Below are 6,966 nucleotides of genomic sequence, written 5' to 3'. Positions count from 1 at the left end.
TGCTGTTTGAAAATAAGCAGCACTTTTATCCTGGAATAATTATCACAGTTTACCAATTTCCTTTCATGTTATCTTTACTTAAAAGGCACATTTTCAAAGAGGGGCATTTGTGTGTGGGGCAAAGGTAGGTATGAAAATCCCTTTATTTATTAATGGGATTTGCTCATATACTTCCTGCACACAAGTAAAATAAATACAAGGATCAGAAACTACTGAGCACAATTTTTTGGTTTTTGTTGTTGGGGTTTTTTTTGGGGGGGGGGGGGGGGGGGGGGGAGAAAAAACTCTATTATTTCCAAAAGGCTTCACAGCCATAGCATTAAATTTAGGTTTCATTATAATTAGAGCTGCTTGCACTTTATTAACACAATGCTTTGTAATTTGTATATTCTTGTCTTTAGACAATTATGGTTATTTCTCCCCTCTTTCATAGTTTCCTAGGAGATTATTAAAACACACAGTTGAGCCCTAATAATAATGAACCATGTATTCCAGACATCTAAACACACATGTCAGGCCCACAAGGGAAATAAATCACATTTTAGTATTAATTGTCAAGCAGCCTACTATTCTGTCATTGTGGGCATATCTATAGACAGTATAGTGTCTGTTAGAGTCCTATCGGCATTGAAGCTCCAGCTGACAAGTTCAGAAATACAGCTGACACTCTGCATATGCTAATCATATCTGTGAATGGAAAAACAAAGCTATTGTGCTTTACGCAAAGACACTTATGGAGCTGTGGTAGACAGCTGAACTTAAGAACTACTGTAGCCAGCCTTGAACGTCAGCCCTTAAAGGGAATCATCCTCAATCCATTCCATAAGTTCACAGCAACTTTGAAATACTTTTGCTTGAGACTATTTAGTTGCTACAGCCCTCTAAGAAGTCTCCATTCGCTACAGCAGTTTCAATGCAGAATGTTCTTTTTTTAATTGAATATCTTGGGGAAAATATCCTTGTAAGAAATAATGTGTTTTTTTTAAGATTCTAGGCTTGTCACTTAATTTCTTATTTCAAGCTAGTCACTTTATTTCTTTTTATAGGAAAGTTATGTTTTTGTGATAAAAAGGTGCAAGGCATTCTACCACAACAGTTTTGCAGCTAACATGGACACAGGACTTGTGCACACATTATTTTTTAGCACTACATATTCCTTTTTAATGCTAGAAAATGTAACTGTGCTCACATTTACTCCATTTGTAGTGCCACAGAAATGGGGCATTTGCCTCAAAAATGGCAGATTTGCCACAAAAAAATCCTCTTTCCAAGAGTAACTTCCCTGTACCTCTGAGTTTTTTTAGCACTGCATGTAATGTACAGAAGTTACACGTGTGGGACCTCCAGCATCCCACAAACTTCTGCTTTTCTTCCCCACTCCAAGGGGGTGGAAGAGAGAGAGGGAGCTCCCTGATAGCCTATGGCTACTTCCCTGATAGCCTGCTCAACTCGTGAGCTGTCAGGAAGGCCTGTTGAAACCCTACTCCCATTGTAGATCTCAGAGCATCAGGTCTTGCTGGAATGTGGAAATGGTCACAGTGGTACCACAGGGGAGCATGCAGCCCCATCAACTGTCGGCAAGTACTTATAGGGCTACCAGCATAATAACCAATGTATGTCAGGGTTCCTTCCTCAGTGGCACTGGGTTTTAGCTACAGCAAAGGCTGGGGACTTTAACCTGTGTAGGCCGGTGCTCCTCCTGGGACCAAAGCCTGAGGTTCCTGGCTAGAAGGTCTTGCCCCCCCACTTAGGGTCAGACCAATCACCATATTTGGAATCAAGAAGGAAGTTTACCCCATAGTTAGACTGGTATGGACTATGGGGTTGGGGAAGGGGTTGCCTTTTCTGTAGTGGGAGCATGGCCCTCTACCTGGGATTTCTTGAGCATTTATTCACATTTCATAGAAGCAGAATGTTGTCTTCTGTGTTTCCCTTGCTTTACCTGTGGCAGGGTTGCTAGGTCTGTGTTGTGTCAGGGATGATGGTAGTCTTATGTAGGGTTTAGGTTATGGTTTGTAATGCAGTGGTTTGGATAGGGATGATCCTATCCTAGCCTCAGGTAGGGGGGTAGACTAGTTGACCTCTGGTGGTCTCCTAGAGTCTTACTTCTCTATGATTGGGTGGGAAGACTACCAGGTCCACAGTTACCACCATATAGGCCTTAGAAGCAACCCCATCAGCCACCACCACTGCAGGAGCTGATGCCAGTTGAAGACAACTGCAGTATAGATGGAGTGACCATATTATTTTTAGGGAAATCCAGTACAGAGGTAAAGAAATCTGGGATGGGGGGTGCCATGTACATACACACACACCTGCAGGGGTCTGTAAAAGGGAGCCTATGGCTACTGTTACTTTGAGGGGAAAACAGCAGGAAACAGTTCTCAGGCAGCCTAATAAAGGTGACCTGTAAGTGACTAGGCAGCCAAGGTGCCTATTCCTGTGCTAGGTGCATGGCAATAGTATGATAGGACAGAGTCTATTGAACCAATAGAGCCACTGTGATAAGAGTCAGGGTAGCAACATCAAGTTGTTCATTAGAATGGAAGGGACAGCTGGTCCAGGGCTAGCAAGCCACTTGATTGGAAGTGGGCAGGACTTGAGTATAAGACAGGGCCTGATCCAGGACAGTCAGTCTGGCTCTGCAAGCTGCAGGGGAAGGAGATCCAGTGCAGAGAGATTAAAAGGGTACTGCCTGTCTGACTGAAGAGGTCCTGAGAACTGCAAACTAGAAGTTTGGAAACTAGGAAGTAGGGCCCAGTATGGGGGAGAGCGTGGTGGTTCAGCCAGAGTACTGATGTTTATGTGTGGACCCAGTGCGGGGATAATTTTCTGTTATATCCAGAGGATTTTTGCATTGTGTTGTGGTTTACACTGGTGGTTTGTGGAAGAGGCTAAAGGGAGGTAAGGAGGTCTCATTAGTGTCCAAGGGGCACGTGATTAACTTGAGACCTACCACAGGTCAGGCTTAAGGCACTGGCTGGGCTAGAGGGCCCAGAGCCCTAGCAGGGCAGAGGCAAGGGTCAGGGAGCCCAGAATTGCTTTAGAGGGGCAAGAACCAGGGACAGGGACACAAAGCCCACAAGGCACAGAGACAGGGCTAGATACCCCACAGTCCAGGGTGGGGCTGAGACTGGGGCCAGGGGCCCATAGTCCAAGATGAGTAGAGATGCTTGTGAAAGGCAAAGCAAGGGTCAGGGCCCCAGAGATAGAGGCAAGGGGCAGAGACCCCAGTAGCCTGAATTGACTAGGCTGGGACCAAGGAGCCTGGCCCAGCATGTTGGGCCTATATGGCAAGGGGCCAGCTAGAGGAAAGGAGTGGAAGCCAGGAAGGCCAAAGCCCTGACAAGTGGGTGAAAACCTGGAGTGGCCAGACATTTAGTTGAGGGCACAGTGCCCCACCTAAGTCTGCATCAGTAACACCTGTGAGGCAAGGGGTTAGGTGTAACAGAGGTTCAGAGGTCATGATTTGCCCATAAGGCATCAGGTGCCCTGGGGGCACGTATAGGTCAGGAGGGCCCACCTATGGTGAAGGCCGGTTTGGGATCAGGAGGGTCCGAGAGGGATCTGCTGACAGAAGGACAGTGCAGGGCTCACTCTAGTTCTCTGGGGAAGCCTCCCTATCAGGGCCAGCCCATCCTATCCTGTGGAACCTGTGACTACAGGGGACCCTGCAGCCAAGGGGCCATGCCCTGCTCATCCTCTGCCTCCCATGCCATGTTTAAAGGGCTCAATGCAGGCAGCAAGCCCCTTCCCGGCCAAGTGGGGGAGGAGTTCCAGGCACCGCTACTGCCCCGGTCCTGGGGAGGGAACCCAGGCATCCCTAGCACATGCTGCTCCAACCCTGTGCCCCCCGCAGCACAGGAACCCAGGCATCCCCAGCACATGCTGCCCCAACCCTGTGCCCCCCGCAGCACAGCACAGCCCTGACTATTTTATTTCAGTCAGTTTATACCACAATTAACTGCAATTTTGATTTTTAGATGGATCAGAGAGCCCCAAAATTATATCTTGCAGGGGAGCCCCCAAAATTGTCAGCCGGCCCTGCTTCCTCTCCAAAGATAAAGAACATCAAGGCATGACAGGCAGGAAAAATGGGAGGATAATCTACAGCCAGAGTGGAGTAGGAGCCAGGTTACCACCAGGGGCATAATGGCTGCCCCTGGGGCACTGGTCTTGTTACAAAATCCCAAAGCACTTTGCAAACCATGTATGCAGGAAGGAGTTGCTGGCACTGCAGGGAGTGTGTCTGTGTGCCTGGGCTGTGTCCAGAAAGTAGTGCACAATGCAGCTGCCCAGGGCTTAGCCTCTCTCCTGTGGATGGCACAGAGCAGATGGCAGGGAACTCACCCCACGGCGGTAAGCATCTCAGTGGTGCACCAGTAGGCAGAGAGCAATAGAACAGGGCTAGGGGTGTGGGGGGTAACGGGAGCCCTCTGGAGGGACTGAGCCTGGTGCAGCTCCATGGGCCACTCTGGTCCTGGGCTATGCTTGCAGCATCCAGCCACAGGAGCATGTGGCACTGCTGCATCCATGGCTTTGGGGCTGGCCTGAGGTGACATGAGAGGTGAGGCAGGGAGGAGAAAGCTTGACACTCAGCTGTGATGTGATTGATCATGTGGGACCCGCCCAGGACCCAGCCTGACCATGGGCTGTGCAGAGCTGCCCCAAGGAATGGGCAGCTGCTGTAGCCTAGGGCCACTTGGCTCAGTGGCACCCTCCAGGATGCTGGGGTATCCAAGGCTGGGGCTGTCCTGGGATGTGCTGCATGGGGTGGGAGCGGCTGGTGTGCTACAGACTCAGGGGCCCCCCAACCAGCTATTCCAAGGGTAGCTCTGGCATTACTCAGCACAGGAGATGGAGCCATAGCCAGAGCCTGAGCTGGCATGGGAGGTGACTGAGCCTGGGAAAGGGCTGGCAGGGGATGCTAACACCTGGGGAGGGCAGAAGCTGCCATACACTAAGGCTTGTCACACATACAAACATCCCCAACTCACTCACCCCCCCCCACCTATGCCTTCACATTTCCTTCCCCACATGGATGCACACACATGCACATACACAGCCTCAACTCTACAGCTCCCAGGACCCCTGATGGCAGAGCAGGACAGAACAGTACAGGCAGTCCTCAACTTACAACGTTTCAAGTTACAACATTTTGCACTTACAACGTTTATAAATTAACACCGTTTCAACTTTATGTTGTCAGTTTCAACTAACAATGTTTAATCCGATGCAACACCATGCCAGCGAACAAGTTTGCTGTGTTGCTCATCTCCCTGGAGAACATCTGTCCAAACTTCCTTGGACGCTTTCTTTAAGAAAGCAGATGAGACTCCAGAAAAACCTGCAGCCAAGACTCCTGACAAGACTCCGGCCAAGAACCTTTCAAAAAGTCCAACCAAGAGCCTTTCAAAAAGTCCAGCAAAGTCACCTCAAAGAAGTCCTTCCAAATCAGTATGATTGCTATTTACAATATAAATACATTAATGTAGCTATATTACTCATCTATAATTGATCGAATACAAAATTCTGGAGTATTTTTAGTGAAAATAGGTTATCGGGCCTTGGTTCAGGAACCAATCCCCCATTTATAACATTGTTTCTTATGAGAAAATTGGCTCTGAGTTACAACGTTTCGACTTAAGACGCAGTTTTCAGGAACCAACTGTGTCGTAAGTCCGAGGACTGCCTGTATAGCATGGAGCGCTGCAGCCAGGCTCCATCCACTGCATGCAGTGGGTGGACCTGGCTGGGAGTCGCCCCTGCGTAGTGCCCCTGGACTCCACCAGCCCATGCTGCATGGCCACCTGGCACCTCCCTCCTGCCGCTGGCAGCTGCCTAGGGCTGCCACATGCAGCCTAGCCCTCAGCAGAAAATGCAGTGGTAGGGCATGAGGCTGCTGATGATAGACAGCCACTCTAATTCACCCTGCACAGGTGCCCGAGCCCTGTCCCCAGCCTCCTCCCACTCCCGGTTTGTCCCACCCTGGCTGATCCCTGCCCCAGTCATGAGGAGTGGTGCTCAGCCCAGCCCGCCCCTTCAGCCTCCAGCTGGTGCTCAGGAATAGCCAGCCTGGGCATATGTGAGCACAGTAGCGACAAACTGGGACTTTTGCTTCATTTTTCACCAATCAGTTGGGATGCAGGAAGAGGTCATAAAATCCAGGACTATCCTGGCCAAACCGGGATGTTACCTGCTACTTAAGGTAACTTAGGGTATGGTTACCCTAGGTAAGAGGCATCCTGTTTGACTCAGCTGCCTCACTGACTGGTTTCTGTGGATGCAGGGAGAACAAAGGAGGAAGCCCCTATCACACTGTCCTGGCTGGAGAGCGTGACTCCCACTACAGCCAGGGGCTATGCATGTATGTACATCCCCATAACACTTCTATACCTGGAACAGAAATTCCAAATCTAAAAATGATCTAGGTTTTACAGCTCAGTATTAGTTCAGAACCCCATATCTGACAGTTTGGGTTTGGATATGAATCCAGATTTAAATGTTATAAGTTGGATCTTTCTCATCCCTGTTTTTCATACCAGTCCTATTATCTCCTGTACCTCATTATACTGTGTTTGCACTATGTGTGATATTATCCGCATATACTACCTGCTAGCTTAAATACCTTTTCTCTCCTAATTCAGCACTTCTGTCACTGGGCGTTACTATTTTGCCTTAAGTTTTATTAGACATAACATTCCAATACAGCAGATAGTCAAAGAGAGTTCATAAGGCCCTTAAATCAGTAGACCTTCAGAAAAGTATAAGTAATGCACAATTGCAGACTGTCTGAAAAAGTTATTAAAGCTTTTCATTTCCTGAAGAAAAGCTTTAAATAAAAATAGACAATGTGAAACTAACATTGTTAGTTAAATGTTAATGTTTTACTTAAACTACCTTGAGCCAAGAGAATTAGCCAAACATCCAGTTTCTGACTTCTGCACATCACCATGCTGCACCCTA

This window comes from Alligator sinensis, unplaced genomic scaffold (genome assembly GCF_000455745.1).
Source record: "Alligator sinensis unplaced genomic scaffold, ASM45574v1 scaffold866_2, whole genome shotgun sequence".
NCBI lineage: Eukaryota > Metazoa > Chordata > Crocodylia > Alligatoridae > Alligator > Alligator sinensis.
The sequence above is the reverse complement of the archived record's forward strand: the minus strand, read 5'-3'. Positions refer to the sequence as shown.